The sequence below is a fragment of the Schistocerca gregaria genome, chromosome 4 (assembly GCF_023897955.1).
Source record: "Schistocerca gregaria isolate iqSchGreg1 chromosome 4, iqSchGreg1.2, whole genome shotgun sequence".
In the NCBI taxonomy this organism is placed as follows: Eukaryota; Metazoa; Arthropoda; class Insecta; order Orthoptera; family Acrididae; genus Schistocerca; species Schistocerca gregaria.
Window position 1 is genome coordinate 603930217 of NC_064923.1, and position 20505 is coordinate 603950721.

Sequence of the window (20505 nt, forward strand, 5' to 3'; positions counted from 1 at the left end):
GACTTCAGTTATCGGTTGGATGTATTCCAGTCTTCACTCCCTCTACAGTTCCTTGAAGTACCGTTGAAGTTATTTGTCATATATCCTGCCCCTTCTGCTTCTTCTTGCTTTCACCTTATTCTCACCCCAGCTGATTTTGCAGAGAAGTTCCTCATTTCTTATCAGTCCACCTAATTTTCAACATCCTATAACACCACATATGAAACGATTCGATTATGTTATTTTCCGGTTTTCCCACATCCATACAATGTTGTGTTCCAAACATCCCTTCTCAAGAAAGTTAAGCTTGCAATGTAGCATAATTCATTAATTTCGTCTACTTCTGATCCTTCACTTTGGAGTTGAGTTAATCGCTAACTTCACATCTGCTACTGCCCATTACTTACGTGTTGATACACGTACGGCAAAAATCCATGGATCTCAAGAACGGGGGACATGAGAGATAATTTGTAGTCAACTTCATGAGATACTTACGAAACACGTAGTACAGGAAAGTGTCGTCTGTTTTTAAGAAAGTTTGACAACTTTATGAGCTTCTGCAGGCGAAAGGCGTCTCTTTGGCGACTCTTTCATTTCCTCACCATCTGCTTGCCTTTTTCAAGATCGGTAATATTTATTTTGTAAAGATTGGTATGTGTTGGAGTCTCTTTATAAGATTGATAAGACTGTAATTTGTGCTAATTTTAATGAGGAATAAGACATTTATTTTTAACATGTGTTGCAAAGTGATTTACAAGAAAGATCGTTCCCTATATTCATGCTTTATTTAGACGTGTGTCAAAGAGACCGGTGCCATTTTGTTGTAATTGCTCGTAGTAACTGCGGAGGTGAAATCCACTGTAATTAAGTTTACTGACTGTGAGGCAGGGTTGGATGCTGATGATAGAATTAAGTACAGTCTCTTTGCAGACTAGTTATATTTTCAGTAACTGAGTAAGGCAAGCCAATGTGCGTTAATACATGGTATATTGTGTAAGTATGGGTGAAGCTGGGATGAATGAAGGTTTTGCATGTAAGGCAAATAGTGATGGGATATAGTGCCCATGCTGGGCCTAGTAGTCTTTATCAGAGATTGAACTGATATTTGGTTTGGTAACAAATATAGATGGTGATTCCAAGTTGCTGATCGAATGTAATTGTTTTGATTTGTACTGTTTTATTTAAGTGAATTTTCACGTTATGAACAATTAGGTAAAAGTTTGAGAAGGAATCCAAAGGTTACTACGGTTTTTCGGAATAAAAAAGGATATTCGTTAAGGTACAGGCACGACGGGACGCTTTTTTGCATTACTTTATGTACTGTAATCTACTTGTATGTTTAAATTTGTTCATGGTTTGAAATGTTGGGACTGAGGTAAGAACCCAAAGTGTCAAAGTGCTAGTGGTCATACTAGATACGTTTTGATCAAAGTTAGAATTATCATGGAAGGTGAACGTACCTTAGGGTAGAAAGCGGGAAGATTCTCTCTGCTTAAGTTGTGACTCAGCGGAAGCACTCCACGCCGGCCGGAGTGGCCGAGCGGTTCTAGGCGCTACAGTCTGGAACCGCGAGACCACTGCGTTCGCAGGTTCGCATCCTGCCTCGGGCGTGGATGTGTGTCATGTCCCTAGGTTAGTTAGGTTTAAGTAGTTCTAGGGGACTGATGACCTCAGAAGTTGAGTCCCATAGTGCTCAGAGCCATTTTTGAAGCCCTCCACAGATGGATGGATTTAATTTGGGACGTTAAATATCCAGGCCATTAGCGCCCGTTCCAAATATAGTCACTACTGTTAAAACTAAATATAAAAACTATGATCTACAGACACAACTATTAGTAAGTTGAACAAATACCTGGATCTCTGATCGTACTGTTGTCGCGCGTAAAAGTTTTTGCATAAATATAATTGGATGATCTTACAATTAATAGAATGAACCAGCCATTATGAAACATTACAATCTCCATCAGTTGAAATTGGACACGAATTCTGATGCCAAATATAATTTCAGTAGTTTTCAAGCTGTCATCTGATAACGTAAAATGGAAGTAAGTCCATTGGTAGACCAATAGCGTGCCTCTTCTCATCACATAAAAACCAATATTTTAACACATGATGCATCGTGAGCCCTATTCCACAAACATTGAGTTTCAGCAGATTTTCATGGCGAAACAGGTGTGTGTGTGTGTGTGTGTGTGTGTGTGTGTGTGTGTGTGTGTGTTCTCACTGGGCAGTGTTCGATATGAAGGCGATTGACAACCACATCGTCCCTCCTTTAAGACTGGTAGGAAGTGCATCGTGGTGGGACTGTCAGTTTCACTGACAGTAGCTTGTGGTGACTTCCTGCTACAGTCTCCCTCAGTCAACTCTCACCCTCTTTGTATCCATGACATTACAATCTGTGAGAGGATTTTATACCACATTGTGGTGTTTTCCTGGCAAGCTGCTTCCGCTGCTATATCAGCTACCTCGTTCCCCTAGATCCCAATGTGGTCATTACCCGGTAGAATTTCACGTTTGTTGTGCATTTGTGGGACAAGGACAGTGTCTTACACCACCTGAACTATCTTATCCTGCTGGGTACATTTTCTGAATAGCCTGCAGAGCATAAGGCAGTATGAAGAGACAATAAACTTTCTTCCATCTATAGATATGATCACGTCCAGTGCCTTCTTGATAGTCCACTAGATGTTGCCAGCTGCAGCCCCCATAACCTATCTTTACTAGTGTGTGACGACATTGTTTTAGAAGTGAACACATTGTTAGAAATAGTGACGTCATAGAAAATTCTATAAACCAAAATTATTGTATAAGAAATACCACACTACATTGCTAGATTATATGACGTCATAGTAAAATTATTATGCCTCCAACCAAAGATACTATATTTCTCCAATTTATCTCTAGAAAGAATCGTCCAATATCTGTGACAACCCCAGCGAAAATTATGTCGCCTGTGGAGGGTAGAACACCCGCTCAGACTCTGACGTGGTGTGGGTAGTCCAGAGCGCCACCAGTTATAAACTAAGAAAATTGTGAAAAATATGTAAAATTGGGGAAAGTGTGAAAAATATGGAAAAATGCGTAAAAATGAGAGTACTTATATATCTGCTTGTGTGTAGTCTCAGTTGGTATCACGGAATACTGTTATTCAAAAATAGACGTGACTTAACGTAATTTGTGCCTAACAAACAGACACGTCCTCTCCCTGTGCACACTAACTCCTGAGTGATCCCTCGCACTCAGGTGGCCCAACTATAAAAGATGAAGGTGTAGAGGGGGTGCATGATCCTCATTGGTGCAGAAGAGGTTCCCGCCATTTTTATGTCACGTGATACAGTCGCCTGGATGATTTCCTCAGGTGACCTTGATCGTTTCCAACTCCTGAGTGATCCCTCGCACTCAAGTGGCCCAACTATAAAAGATGAAGGTGTAGAGGGGGTGCATGTTCCTCATTGGTCCAGAAGAGGTTCACGACATTTTTATGTCACGTGATACAGTCGCCTGGATGATTTCCTGAGGTGACCTTGATCATTTCCCGGTGATTCCCTGGGTAAGAGGGAGTGGGGGAAGCAAGGAGTCTAAACCGACACCGGATGTGTAATAGGACACGACCAGAATTCGCGGTGTACTCCCGCAGTGGAATATCTGCCTGACTGTCGCCCACCAGGAATGATGGCCTGGGGTGCCATTTCCTTTCATGGCAGGGCCCCTTTGCTTGTCATCCACGCCGCCCTTACAGCCCAGCGGTATGTAGACTGTAGCCTTCGCCCCGTTTGTGTTGTTCTTCGTGGCAAGCCGTCGTGGGCTTAACATGGCAAGATTTTCTACTGCTTGTCTTCGTGTTTACCTTGGCCAGCAATCTCGTCGTACCTCTTCCCAATTCAGAACATTTGGAGCACTATTGGTAGGGCACTCAAAGCAGCTCTGGAGTTTGACGATGTAACGCGACAATTGGACAGAATTTGGCACGATATTCCTCAGGACGATATCCAACAACTTTATGAATCAATTCCAAGAGAGGTAACTGTTTTAATAAGGGAAAGAGGTGGACCAACGCATTACTGATTTGTTCAATTTGTGGACCTTGAGTGAATCATCACATTTTTCCGACATGTCAATCATTTGTCTGTCTATGCATGTACATCACATCCACCGATTTCCGTCCTATTCGGATAATTCCTTTGTGGTGCGACCCATTTTTTGTCTTTGAGTTTATTTCATTACAATTAATTCAGTTCATCTCAGTCTAAGTCACACTTCTGACGGTTAACAAATATTTAATGCTTATTATGGGTAATAGCAGTGACTGCCAGGTGATAATTCATATCTTAATATTTACTCTAATCTGGTGATAGTTTGCGTGTTGCGTTCTTTAGAAGTTGCACGTCTTTAGCTGTGTCATTGACCTCCAGTAGTGCTCACAGGGGAACCCGGCTCTCAATAGATAATGCGCGAAGGGTGGCGTCCTGTCTGGTCGCTGACAGCAGCCCTTTGTCAGACCGGGCACCTGGCCATCGGCGCCCGCAGTTTCTCCGCTAGTCGTGCCCTGCGCAGCGTGTCTTCAGAGTTTTAACTGAAGAACTACTAGAGCCGTGACGAGAACCTAGACCTGTGCGGAATATTTCCTTTCTATAAGCCATGCCATCCCTTCAAAGAAAAGTATGTATTTTACTCCAGCTTGCTGCTTCCTAGAAGGCAGTCGAGTGAGCCCAATCGTAATACCAATCTCTGTTGCCTCCTGGGAATGAATGCACCTGTGTTACGCTTATATATTCTCTCTCTTTGTAAGGGTGGTGTAACGACATTAGGTTGCCACTCCATACGGAATGAACAGCCTCACCTCTGAAAAATGGAGGCAAGAGATTTTGTAGGGTAATCCTAAAAATATAAGAGTGGGCGAGGGTGGGGGGGGGGGGGGGCAGGGCGCCGTCTTCTGAGAATTTCAGGCACGAGAAATCAGTGTTGAAGAGAGGAACGTTTAGACCAAATTTTTTAAAACCGCTGTACGCAGGAAGGCAACCGATTACCCAACGTCATAAAACTTTTAGAGGTAAGAGTTAGTTTGTTAAGGATAATATCATTGGACAAAATGTAGCAGATCTTTTTGATTCGCGAAGGAAAAATTAGCTGGACTTTGCACAGGGCAGAGAGCAAGGAGTTCTGTTCACGACACATTGAAGTTTGACGCTGCTGAAGACATTAGAGTTTGGAACAAGATCTCGCGCATTTCCTTCTGGGACACTTCAAGCCTAGGTTTCATCTTGGGAGAAAGACAGATTTTATTCTGAGGGCCTTTAAAACATCCATCAGCTGATGTGTTATTTGCAGCAGACCATATCAGTCACAGCTTCCAACCTTCCATTGCGTATGGTATGGTGAAAACTTGCAGCATAGGTGAGCAGAGGAATGAAAGCCATTGTTTGCAGATGCATTGTTTCGGATGCTCAGTTTCTACAGTTTTTTCTACGTCCTTTCTTGGGTGACTGAGGGTCTATCAGCCGCGCGGGATTAGCCGAGGGGTCTAGGGCGCTGCAGCCATTGACTGTACGGCTGGTCCGGCGGAGGTTCGAGTCATCCCTCGGGCATGGGTGTGTGTGTTTGTCCTTAGGATAATTTAGGTTAAGTAGTGTGTAAGCTTAGGGACTGATGACCTTAGCAGTTAAGTCCCATAACATTTCACACACATTTGAACATTTTTTGAGGGTCTATCAACAATCCAGATAATTGCTTACGTGCAGTGATCGTACCCCTTCTGGCGATAAAGGAGCAATGACTGTGCACCTATCCCCGTCTTGTCCTTTCATAAATGACTTGCGAGATGGTCATTCCATTCACCCATCCCACTCAGGATTTGGTAATTTATTCAATTGTTGGTTTATCTGTTCAGTGATTGTGACCACAGTATCCGTACTCGTCATTGATTATCGGTCTCAGTAACGTTCTGTCACTGATTCATGTTCATGTGTGTGGGAATAGAGAATGTTATAATAAACTGGGGTTGACTTGCACCGATCTATCATTTCATTAATTAGGTGACCCGTTTTGTTATACTGTGTGAGAATCAATACTCAGGACTCACTTCATAGGGGCACACTTTTCCACGTATTGTTCCATCTCCTGACTGTTTTCATGATGGCATCTAAGTCTATGGGGAATTATCTGACTTTCAGGAGGTCCAACCGACAATTCTGCAACAGCCAAAGGCACATGTCGAGAACTCAATTGGTGTTTTGCATAACTGGCAATCTGCATAGGATTTTGATCACTTCAGATATTCTAATCCGTAGTCAGAACAGCCTGCATAAAAATTCAGAAACCTGTATAGTTTCCAATCCGACTATTTTCGTAACTCATTGTGACACTCATAGTGTCATTGATTTCCATTCGCTTGGATGAAGTTATTGTTGGGATTTAATGAAATGATTGCGAACATAATAAAATTGGTAACGTTAGCGTAAGTTGCTTGTCTATATAACTGTTGTTGTTGTGGTCTTCAGTCCAAAGTCCGGTTTTATGCATCTGTCCATGCTACTTTATCCTGTTCAAGCCTCTTCATTTCCGAATGACTACTGCAACCCACATCCTTCTAAATCTGCTTACTGTATTCATGTCTTGTCTCCCTCTACAATTTTAAAGCTCCAATACTAAATTGGTGACCCCTTCATATCTCATAATGTGTGCTATCAACTGATCCCTTCTTTTAGTCAGATTGTGCCACAAATTTCTTGCCTAACCAGTCCTATTCAGTATCACGTCATTAATTACGTGATCTATCCATACAATCTTCAAAGCTCTTCTGTAACACTACATTTCAAAACCTTATATTCTCTTATTGTCTAAACTGTTTATCGTCCATATTTCACTTCCATACTTGGCTACACACCATACAAATACCCTCAGCAAAATCATCCTAATACTTATGTCTGTATTTGATCTTAACAAATTTCTCTTCTTCAGAAATGTTTTTCTTGCTATGTCAGACTACATTTTGTATCCTCTCTACTTCGGCCATAATCATTTACTTTGCTACCCAGATCGCAAAATTCATATAATACTTTATGTGTATGGTTTCCTAGTCTAATTCCTTCAGCATCACATGATTTAATTCGACTACATTCCATTCTACCTGTTTTGCTTTTGTCGATGTTCATCTTATATCTTCCTTTGAATACACTGTCCATTCCGTTCAACTGCTCTTCCATGGTCGTTGCAGTATCTGACAGAATTACAATGTCATCCGTAAACCACAAAGATTTTTGTTTCTTCTCCCTGAAGTTTAATTCCTACTAAAAATTTTATTTGGTTACCTTTACTGCTTGCTCAGTGAACAAATTGAATAACGTCTGCCGGCCGCTGTGGCCGAGAGGTTCTAGGCACTTCCGTCCGGAACCGCGCTGCTGCTACGGTCGCAGGTTCGAATCATGCCTCGGGCATTGTGTTGATGTCCTTAGGTTAGTTAGGTTTAAGTAGTTCTAAGTCTAGGAGACTGATGACCTCAGATGTCAAATCCCACAGTGCTTGGAGCCGTCTGATTTTTCGGATAAGATCTCGAATAGGATGAAACCCCGTCTCACTTCCTTCTCAGCTTTCATTTCATGCCCTTCGACTCTTATAATTGCCGTCTGGTTATAAATAACTTTCTGCTCCCTGTTTTTTTACCGCTGCTACCCTCAGAATTTCAAAGAGAGTATTCCAGTCAACATTGTCAAAAGCTTTCTCCAAGCCTAAAAATGTTATAAAAATAGGTTTGCATTTCCTTAACCTATCTTCTAAGGTAATTCGTAGGGGAAATTTTGCCTCGTGTGTTCCTACCTTTCCTCAAACTGATCTTCACGGAGGTCGGCTTCTACCTGTTTCTCCATTCTTCTATAAAGAATTCGTGTTAGTACATTGCGACCATGACCTATTAAACTGATAGTTCGTAATATTCACACGTGTCAGCACTTACTTTCTTTGGATATTGCGTTATTGCATTTTTCTTGAAGTGTGATGGCTTCACGCATCTCTCATATACCTTGCAAACCAGATAGAAGAGTTTTGTCATGGCTAGCTCTCCCAAGGCTGTCGATAATTTTGACGGAATGTCGTCTACTCCCGGGACCTTGTTTCGACTTAGGTCTGCCAGCTTATATCAATTTTTTTTCTTTTATCATATCTTCCATCTCATCTTCATCTACGTCCTCCAACATTTCTATAATACTGCCTTCATTTCCGTAGTGGAGATCCCCCATATATTTTCTTCCAACTTTCAGCTTTCCTTTCTTTGCTTAGGAGTGGTTCTCCATCTGATCTTTTGACATTTATACAGCTGCTTCTCTTTCCTCCAAAGGCCTCTTTAATCATCATATAATCCGTACATATGCTTCCCCTAGTGACACATGCTTCTAAATCCTTACATTTGTCCTCAAACCATCCCTGTTTAGCCATTTTGCACTTCCTCTTAATTTCATTTTTTAGTCGTTTGTGTTCCATTTCACCTCCTTCCTTTGCTGCCTTTTTATATTTCCTCCTTTTACCAGTTAAATTCGATACCTCCAGTATTATTCAAGGGTTTCTACTATGCCTTTTTTGTACCTAGTTGATCCTATGCTATATTTCATTTCTTAAAGTTACCAATTAGTCTTCTACTGTATTGCTTTCCTGTTTTCTAGTCAACCTTTGCCAAATCCTCCCTCTCAAACCCTAAACAAGCTCTTGCTCTTTCAACTTGTCCAGGTCCAATCTCCTTAATTTCCTACCGTTTTGAAATTTCTTCAGTTTTTATGTACAGTTCATAACTAATAAATTGTGGTCAGAGTCATCATCTACTCTAGAAACGTCTTGCAATTTAAAATCTGGTTGCGAAATTTCTGTCTTATCATTATACACTAAGCTCATAAAAGTCACAGGATATCTTCTGATATCGCATCGGACCTCCTTCTTCCGACTTAATTGCAGCAACCCGACGTGGTGTGGAATCAACAAGTCGTTGGAAGCCCCTGCAGAAATAATCATCCGTGCCGCCTCTGTAGCCGTCTATAATTGCGAAAGTGTTGCCGGTGAAGGATTTTGTGCACGAACTAACCTCTCGATATGTCCCACAAATGTTCAATGGGAACCAAGTCGGGTAGCCAAATCATTCGCCCAAATTACCCAAAATCTTCTTCGAACCAATCTTTAACAATTACGGCCCCGTGATGGCGTATTTTCATCCATAAAATTCCTTCGTTGTTTGGAAACATGTAGTCCAAGGTTACAAATGGTCTCCAAGTAGCGAAACATAACATGTCCTGTCAATGTTCGGTTCAGTTGGACCAGAGGACCTATTCCATTCCATGTAAACACAACCCATACCATTACAGAGCCTCCACCAGCTTGCACAGTGCCTCATTGACAACTTTGGTCCATGGCTCCGTAAAGTTCGCGCCACAATCGAACCCTACCATTAGCTCTTACCAACTGAACTCAGAACTCATCTGATCAGTCCATGTTTTTCATTCGTCTAACGGTCACGAGGCCATGAGGAGACACTGCAGACATCGTTTCGTTAGCAAAAGCACTCGTGACGGTCGTATGTTGCCATAGCCCATCCACGCCGAATTTTGCCCCAGTGTCCTAACGGATAGTCCATCCCACGTCCCACATTGGTTATTACAGCTATTTCACATAGTGTTACTGGTCTGTTAACACTGTCAATTCTACACAAACGCCACTGCTCTCTGTCGTTAAGTGAAGGCCGTCGTCCACTGTGTTGCCCGTCGTTAGAGGTTATGCCTGAAATTTGGTACTCTCGGCACATTCTTGACAGTGTAGATCTCACAATACTGAAATCCCTAACGATTTACGATGTGGAATGTCCAATGCATCTAGTTCCAACTACCATTCTGCGTTCAGATTCCGTTTATTCCTGTCATGCGACTATAATAACATCGGAAACTGTTTCACAAGAACCACCTAAGTACCAACTCCACCAGTGTACTGCCCTTTAAGGCTAGTGTACGAGATCCTAAGGCCTTCTGCATATATGTGTATCGTTGTCCCATCACTTTTGTCACCTCAGTGTCCAATATGAAACCTCCCACTGTCTCCAAGCCTCTTCCAGGTATACAACATTCTTTCGTGTTCCTTAAACCCAGTATAAGCTATGATTAAATCATGTTCTGTGCAATATTCTACCAGGCGGGTTTCCTCTTTCATTCCTTTTCCCTAGTCCACATTCACCTACTACTTTTTCTTCTCTTCCTTTCCCTATTATAGAATTCCAGTCTCCTGTCACAACTAAATTTCCGCCTCTCTTAACTACGAGTATATGAATAATTGCTTTTGTCTCATCATACATTTCTTCATCATATGCGGAGATAGTTGGCATAAAAATTTGTACTACTGTCGTAGATGTGGGCTTGGTGTCTATCTTGGCTACGATAATGCGTTCGCTATGCACATACAGACACATCAAAGAAAGTTTTGCATCATCCCGTTTCCCAGAACTCCTGAAGGCAGACGTTGACTGTGGATATTGTATCACAGACATAGTCCCTTTGACTGTTGAGAGATGTCACTAAACCTGCCCAAAGATATAAACAACCATGCACAAGCAGCGCCTATTAGACGGAGGGGGTCCTACAGCCGATCAGTTCCAGACATTCCACCAGGCAGGAGGTGTACGGCTCGTGTTGTCTGTAGTTCAGCCATGCCTAGACGGTCAATACCGCGGTTCGATCCCCTCCGCATTGTTACTTTGCGCCAGGAAGGTCTCTCAACAAGGGAAGTGTCCAGGCGTCTCTGAGTGAACCAAAGCGATATGGGGGAGATACAGAGAGACAGGAACTGTTGATGACATGCCTCGCGCAGGCCGTCCAAGGGCTACTACTGCAGTGGATGACCACTACCTACGGATTATGGCTCGGAGGAACACTGACAGCAACGCCACCATGTTGAATAATGCTTTTCGTGGAGCCACAGGACGTCGTGTTACGACTCAAACTGTGCGCAATAGGGTGCATGAAGCGCAACTTCATCCCAACTTCCAAGGCGAGGTCCATCATTGCAACCACGACACCATGCAGTGCGGTACCGATGGGCCCAACAACATGATAAATGGACCGCTGAGGATAGGCATCACATTCTCTTCACCGATGAGTGTCGCATATGCTTTCAACCAGGCAATCGTTAGAGACATGTTTGGAGGCAACCCAGTTAGGCTGAACGCCTTAGACACACCGTCCAGCGAGTGCAGCATGGTGGACGTTCCCTGCTGTTTTGGGGTGTCATTATGTGTGGCCGACGTACGCCGTTGGTGGTCATGCAAGGCGCCGTAACGGCTGTACGATACATGAATGCCATTCTCCGACCGATAGTGCAACCATATCGGCAGCATGCTCTCGAGACATGAACCCTATCGAACATGTCTGGGATATACTGAATTTCGCCGTTTATGGATGACGTGAAGTACTCACTCTTTCCAGACCCATCAAATAACCTGCATCCATAGATCTGGATAGACATCGCCAATGAATAAACATGCACTAAAGATTAATTTTGTATGCAGGGATTTGCACAAAAGAGTTGTGGTGTGTGTTTGTCTGATTTCGATAAATACAACGAAATCAGGAGTGCTTTTCTGACAAATAACTGGTAAAAAGTGAGTCAAAATCAGGTAAAGCCCGAGATATTAATGACGGATCCGCAGTATCAGAATCAGAGACAGTATCTTAAAGAAATGATCTCATTGAACTAATTCTGAAACATTACTTGTATGGGTTTACCTTATCAAATTACACAATAGCAAGAAGGAACATGCGTGATTTCAAAGCATTTCTGAGATTATTACGAGAACTGAGTGATGATTGCGATGCATGGATGCAGGTATCAGTGCATTTTGCACAAAACAAGTTTCCACCAGAAAGACAAGAACCAGTTAACCATAACTGGAGATACAATGAAGGCTTTCACGACCGGATGGTACTATTGTTGATAATTCTTCTATTCCTAACGTTTCGTCTAATACTACGTTGGACATCCTCAGAGGTATGGCTGGTACTGCTGAGTGCTGCCGACTAACGAGTCGGGCGTCGGAGAGGTCCTAAATACCGAGGAAAGTGGGCGTGGTCTAGCTTGCACATAGCAGCAGAGAGAAAATTAGTCAAAGATAAAATGTAAGTATCGATAATAGTCCGTCATAGATAAAAATCAATTATCGATTCTGTAACGCCACTGTCCATATCTCGCTTAATTTCAAGGCCTCTTCTTTTATATTAAAATTATCTTCATGTTTATAAGTTTCAGTAGCCTCCCTATACAGTCGTGGATAGTAGTTCGTGGTATCACTTAAAGCTGTAGTTTCAGAAAACTTAACTACATGATCACCTCACTGAAGTGTATGTTCCGCAACGGCCGATTTATCTATTTTTCCCAGTCGGCAGACTTTCATGCTCCTTTACCCTCGTATTCACACTTCTTTTCGTAGTACCAAAATAGACCTTGCCACAAGTACACCTATTTTTCTGGTAGGTTTGAATACCGGTTTCACTTTGTGTTTCAGCAAAATTTTGCCAATTCGATCTGTAACCTTACTAATGAAAGGCAAATACACCGTGTTCTTCCATTGCTTTGTACCATCCTTGTCCTTTGGCCTGCTGTAATTAGGTCTCAAAACTCTATAATTTCTTTGTTTGAGTACCCATTCTTTTCGAAGGCCTGTTTCAGATGATTCAGTTCCGTATCTAGATGCCCCGGCGTACAAATCCGATTTGCCCTGTCCAATAAACTTTTGATTACACCTCTTTTTTGTGGTGGGTGATGATTGGAGTTATGTAAGTATCTATCAGTATGAGTGCTGTTCCCAAACACTTTATGTTTTAGACTGCCATCGGTCTGTCTCATGACTAACACATCGAGAAATGAAATAGCCTGGTCTTTTTCCACTTCAATGGTAAACTGAATTTTAGGGTTTATGCTATTAAGATAATCACAAAATTCGTCTAAGGCTTTTTACCGTGTGTCCAAACCACGAATGTGTCGTCTACATAACAATACCAACAACATGGTTTCTTATTTGCTTTATTCAACGCTAACTGTTCAAATTTCTCCATGTAAAAATTGACAATCGCAGGGCTCAACGGGTTACCCATTGCAATTCCATCCACTTGCTCATAAAACTCGTCATCCCACTGAAACTGGCTAGATGTGAGACAGTGACTAAACAGAGCGGTCAAATCTTCAGGGAAAACTTCCATTACGTAAACCATAATTTCATTCACCAGAATCATAGTAAACAGAGGTACAATATCAAAACTGACCAGAATGCCTTCAGGAGCCAAGGTTAGACCTTCAATTTTCTCAATAAAATGACGTGAATCCCTCACATAAGAATCAGTCTTACCAATGTATGGTTGTAGAAGAGTAGCTAGATACCTAGATATTTGGTAAGTAGGGGAATCAATCGCACTAACAATGGGTCTCAGAGGGAGATTTATTTTGTGAACTTTAGGTCTGGGACACTTAGCTTCACTCCTTAGGAAAACTTTTTATCCTGCTGTGGAATGGATGTAGAAGACTTTATCAACGTATTAGTTTTCCTCAAAGTAATAGCCGTCGGGTCTCTTCTAAGTTTATTTTAGTGTCCCGACACTAATAGATCTAAAATCTTACTTCTGTAGTAGTCTTTGTTCATCACGACAGTGGCATTGCCTTTGTCAGATGGAAGAACAACAATCCCTTCGTCCGCATTTAAATCCCTGAGGGTCTTTCTCTCCCCCTTGGTTAAATTACTCTCCAATGGCTTATTATGGCATAAGACCCTTGTGATTTCAATACGAATTGCATTAGCAGTTGCCTTAGGGAGGACTCGAATCCCTGCTTCCACATTCGCAAAAAACTGCTATGATCACAACGCAAAATTAAAATCGTTGCTTAATATCTTCAAGGAACATGGGGTTACAGTCAGCTTACTGAATTCAGAGTTTGGCTACAAAGAGACAAGCTTCCTGAGGCATATTTTATCGTTAGGTGACATCTGCCCAGCCTTGAGGCTATCTACTTATGAAGAAAGAATCACGATCGCAAAATATCATTTATTTCAAATGACCAGTTTCGGTACAAACAATAGGCCACCTTCAGACTGACTGCACCATTTGCTGGAGCTGGCGACGTGCTGAGTAGCTGCGTGTTGTTAAGACGATAACTGCTGTTTCTTTATAAGCAATCATCACAAGTAAGATTGCTGGTACTCCCAACCATGTTGGTTAAAACCATCGAGGCTGTCTGAAATTTTTCTATGTCAAGAAAGAATCGTCAGATATGTGTGTATTTAAGCCTAATGAATCTTTACGTAAGGATCATAAAGGAGATAATTACTACAGTGATGCAAAATGACCCACGAACGTCCCGCCTGCTGGGCACTATACCTTCATGAATTTCGATTTCATGTTTTTATACCAAGAGAAGAAAATATCATGGCAGATGTGTGATCACATGTCCCCACTGGTTTAACATGTTTTAGTGATAATGAAGTAAAGGACTATCTTTCACATGGTGTGTTTTAAACAAGTACCCTTCACAAATTTCGTTTGTGCTACTCTTGCATGTATTGCACACGAACAACAGGGGGACCCCATTCTCCAGGATGCAAAAATGAAGTGGCGCAATGATGTGCTAACTTTATTCAGTACCACCTAATAATCAATTATGTCTTACTTATATGGAGGCATCCGAATGAATGTGACTGGATGCTGTGCGTGTCTGAGTAGTTCATCAATAAGCTGATTTGATAGACTCAAAGTTACCCTCACTTCGATCCACGCAAGTTCTTCAGGAAATTACGAGAGTTTATTCCATTAGCATGGGGAGGTATATAGGCACATCATCAGAGGTCTCGCGACTTTTGGGTCAAGCCAAAAGGCCTAACTGACTATAGTGTCACATCATGCACCACTTTTTTCAAAATTACCAACAAATTTGCATGACGTGTCTGTCACATAAATATTCTGGCATAACGAAAGGTCTAGCAAAACATGTTCGTAATTGTGGAACACACATCCAACTTTTCCAAATTCACGCTGCTCCAACGTGCAAAAGGAAAGATAGTAACAAGTACATTTTCACACCATTTTTCAAGTGTAATCGAAAAGATGGATAGGGTGATAACTGATAATGGGCAACAGTTTCGTTCATGGAGTTGGCGTACCTTTTTGAGACAGAGTGAAATAAAGACAATTTACATATCGAGATCACCCAGCCTCCAATACAGCCAAGTGAATAATAAAAGGGGTTGTAAAAATGTGCCGGCTGCATTGTAAATGCCACCATCGAACATGGAAGAAGTTTTTGAGTGACTTTCAAGATATATTAAATGAGTTATCTCGTGAGGCAGTGAGTATGGCATGGTGCCGATTCTTAAAAATCGTCGATTTATTGATGGGATATGGAATTGTTGAACTGCCCAACTGCCAGACGTCGGCGCCGTAGACAAGTTGTCCAACTCGAATGCATCCAGGGGAAACCTGAGAAGTAAGGGGAGAAACAAAGAGGGCTAATGAGAAAGTTTAAATTAACTGTCAGCGACATAGAACTTTTGCAATCGCGCAGACCTTCTAAGAAGTCTATCGCTGTAACAAATTACTTTACGTTTACTGTGGAACTTTCCAGGTGAGAAGAATCACACATAACGACGCTGTAGAACTTGAAACAGCTCGTAGTGGAAAATCAATAGGTTTAAAAAATAAGAACTGTGTAGGTATTCAGACGTACAGTGCTTTTCTCGCTATCTGAGGTAATTTATATTTTAAATTTTTGTAAAGAGCATATATTCATGTCCTTATTTGATATCAGTCGTGACCGTATTATTTGTAGTGGTTACTGCATGGGCAGATTTAAGCAATAGCTAGGATCGACTCATAGATGCAAGTTGGACAATACATGAATGAGTGAAGTACAATGTTAGTCAGTGGATGACAATGCCTAAAATGAGAACGATTTATGTGTACATGTTAAGAATTTTGAGAGATATTGACGTTTTTGATGCCACACAAATAGAGACGTGAGAGGAAATGATTAATGGAGGCAGTTGTCGGGAACGCCCTGTGCCAGTGCTGTAGCGAATTAATATTAGTGCATTAATGCGTATTTGAAGCCGTATAGGCTGTGAACCTAGTGGCGAAGTCATATTTTCATTGGTAGTGTTCTTGACTACTTTGTAGACAGGAAGTGTATCCATATGAATACGGAGCTCCATTCTATGGTGAATTATAAGAGCATGACGTTGTGAAATTAGTTATTGTACACAATGAATGAGGATCATTCTTAAACAAGTACCAACATGAAAATGCAGGCAGATGAAGGTAAAGTCTTGGAGAAGAAGCATAATGAATTAGTTACTCCAAGCTAAAGGTGTTGGTAAGAAATATAGTTCGTTAGGTGGTATTATGCGTAATTTGTGCCTTTCATCCGTGTCTAATAATGTATCTATGATGACAGGGTTGTTGTATTCTTCTATCATGTTGCAGTGAAACAACAATATTCAGCCACGACCGCAGACTTGACAGTCACGTTTTTAAGGTGAGACGTTCATTAAGGAGCGAGAGAGTCACAGAAAAGCCTTGACCAGAATCTTGCCAACAAGTTGGATCGGATGCTGGTAAAAGCAGAGGAGGTGTTGTGGAGTTTTAGTAGTAGATTGTGGGACCAACATTAGTTGTGGTTGCTTTTTCGTTATTGGATTTCCACAGACTGCAGAGTCTCGAAAATATAATAGTGTGATTTCTGTACCTATATCAAGGGACATCTCATAATGATCAATGAAAAAGATTTGCTATTATTGGCATGAAGAGAGTAGGTGGTGGTAGAGTACAGAACCCCTAATTTCCTATGAATTTCCCCTGTCCTTCCAATAGCTACATATGTTGTATATAACAGCAGTTGGATTTTTCATTCACTGAATTGTATCCGCTTTAAGTTTTGTACAGGTTATTCTTTCCGTATGGAAATAATACGGAAATCAACGACATTGTTAATAGAGGTACAACTTATTCAGTTTGTTGTTAAGAACCATGCACTTGGCAAGACTATGTAGTTAGTATTTTTGAGTTAAATCACACTTTTCTTGTATCAATCAATAAAATTTTGTTCATTATTTATGTGAGTTTTATGAACAACTACCATGAAGAACTGCATATTTAGCAATTATATACAACCTCTCACTCATAGAAAGATCCGTACCTAAAGACTGGAAAATTGCTCAAGTCACACCAATACCCAGAAAGGGAAATAGAAGTAATCTGCCGAATTACGAGCCTATATCACTAACGTCGATTTGCAGTAGGGTTTTGGAACATATACTGTATTCGAACATTATCAATTACCTTGAAGAAAACGATTTATTGACACATAGTACGGATTCAGAAAATGTCATTCTTGTGAAACACAACTAGCTCTTAAACTCATGAAGTAATGAGTGCTATCGACAGGGGATGTCAAACTGATTACATATTTTTAGGTTTCCAGAAGGCTTTTGACAACGTTCCTCACAAGGGTCTTCTAACCTAACTGCATGCCTGTGGAATATCGCCTCAGTTGTGTGACTGGTTTCGTGATTTCCTGTCAGAAAGGTCACTATTCCTAATAATAGGCGGAAAGTAATCGAGTAATACAGAAGTAACATCTGGCGTTCCCCAAAGAAGTGTTACAGTCCCTCTATTGTTCCTTATCTGTATTAACGACATAGGAGACAATCTGAGTAGCCTTCTTAGATTGTTTGCAGATGATGCTGTCATTTACCGTCTTGTAAAGGCATCAGATTACCAAAACGAATTGCAAAATGATTTTGATAAGATATCTGTATGGTGCGAAAAGTGGCAATTGACCCTGAACAAGGAAAAGTGTAAAATTATTCAAATGAATACTAATAGAAATCTAAATTTCTATTACGCGATAGGTCACACAAATCTGAAGGCTGCAAATTCAACTAAATAGTTACAGATTACAATTACATATAACCTAAATTGGAACGATCACATAGATAGTGTTGTGGGTAGAGCAAACCAAAGACTGCGATTCACTGCCAGAACACTTAAAGGTGCAAGAGGTCTGTTAAAGAGACTGCTTACACCACGCTTGTCCGCCCTATTTTGGAGTACTACTGTGCGGTATGGTTTTCGGCATCAGGTGGGACTGACTGATATCTAAAAAGTTGAAAGGAGGGCAGCTCGTTGTGTATTATCGTGAAATAGGGAAGCTAGTACCACAGATATGATACGTGGAAATCATTAAAACAAAGGCGTTTTTCATTGCCACGGGATCTTCTCATATAATTTCAATCACCAATTTTCTCCTCCGATTGTTAAAACATTCTGTTGGCATCCACCTACATAGGGAGAAATGATCATAAAAATGATAAAATAAGAGAAAAATTTAAGTGCTCGTTTTTCCCCGCCGTGTTATTGAGTGGAACGATAGAGAGACAGCTTGAAGTTGGTTCGTTGAACCCTCTGCCAGGAACTTTATTGTGAATAGCAGAATAACCATGTAGATGTAGATGATTTTTGCGTAAAGTAAGGTGCTAACGTAAAGTTTGTACACAATGATTAATGTTCATGTAATCGTCAATGACAAAAGCGGTTTATATACATTCTGTCACACTGTTTGAGAATTTGCAGGAGAGGACCTTGTGAAGATGTGCATGTGAGTGCTGTCTGTCCGTTTGTGGCGGACCCTATATAGGTGATACGTTGACAGAAGCTTCACCAGGCTGAAGCAGCCGACGGGGGTCTCCGTATGCTGACAAGCCGTCTCCGATGCCACCCTGATCCTCCCTCTGTGCCAAACAGCTGATAGCGTCGGGTGCATGTCCCCATCACTGTCCGCTAGGTGAGACCTGCAGCTTTCCTGCAACCCGCCAGACCAACTCACACGAAGCGACGGGGTACGCCCTTCCCCTGTCGGGCAACTCGAGAACACACGGCGCACAGCACTGGCCTGCGCTCTATGAGACACTGCTACTTGAAACCTGCAAGAAAAGGACGACTGATTGCTGTGCTCTATCATTTGAAAGTCATATCACAGTCACTGAGTGCACCCACGTTCCTAATGGAAGGAAACCTGAGGTTTTATATTGTATATCCATTCAGGTAGTGACTTTGATTGATAAAAATTATTTGTGTTGTAAAATTCTTGTATTAATATCAGTTTCTGTTGTGATTTCTGTCATTGCTAATTTTGCGTGATTAAAAACTCTTACTTTTCCTGTATCCATTCATGACACTGTGTGCTGTCAGTTGCTGTCATAGATTTTAAATTAATCGTAATCTTAATCTTATCTGTTAGTGTCAGCGAATAATTATTGGTCAATTATGGTTTAACATCATTGTTGTTGATATGAGCCTGTGCTGTGGCGCTGGTGTACTGTGCTGAATATCATGTCATGTTAGACTTCATTTGTCACGCACACTATACTCAGAAACATACAAAACTGTTACGGCTTTCGTGGCCACTTGTTGACAAACTGCCTATTGGGTTCTTTTGCCAGCGTTCATCTAATGATATTTCTGACGTTTCGTCAGAGTGGCTGGTATTGTCAAAGCTTCACCCTCCATTGCCGGTGATGAACTGGAGCCGAGCTCGCGGCCGCAGGCTATATGTACCTGGCGCGCCAACGTCCGAGGGCTTCTCCACGGTCATTGGCGCTCCAGGGACATACAGTCTGCGGCCGCGAGCTCGGCTCCAGTTCACCACCGGCAATGGAGGGTGAAGCTTTGACAATACCAGCAACTCGAGCTGGGGAAACGTCAGAAAAATCATTAGATGAACGTCGGCCGAAGAACCCGAGACAGAAGCCAATAGGCAGTTTGTCACTCAGAAACATGTTGATACTGACATATATGTATGTATGTACTTGTCGAAAATTTCGATATAATTGTTATATTACCCGTTCTTTAGTTGTTCTGACTTAAATCATAATAAACTTTAAATTTTGGCATCATAAACCTCCATCCACTGACAACAGCTATTCCTGTCGCTATATAGTTGTGGTGTCTGTTCTGTCAGACATATCCAGCAAAGCACACACGACTTCGTGGTATTCCGGCCGTATGGGTTACAAGACATTTAGAAATTAGGATTGTTGATTTCTACAGGCCTTGTAATAAATCAGTGGTGAAGGTTGAAAATCTGTGCCGGTCCGGGACTCGAAGCGGGCTGCTCCGATTCTCTAGAATTGGCTGAACCGCCTCAATACCGTCCGACCCAAATTCGCAACTAGTTGTGCGCAGATAGCGCCCCTATCAGTTACCCGTACTGCTCGTAGCGATGCGCCATGTCCCGCAGGGGTTCAGAGATTAAAGTGCACCTCTATGAGCGAGGACGGCTCTTGCTACTTTCTGTGCGTGTGCACGTTACCTTCCGAACCCCTGAGAGACAGCACACCGCTGTGGGCAGTGGGGACACTGAATAGGGGCGCCACTTGTGCGTAATAGGCTGAAAATTTGGATCGGACGATACTGGTGTCCAGACGCCCTACGCAGTTACAGCACTTTTTCTAGATAAACAGAGCTTACG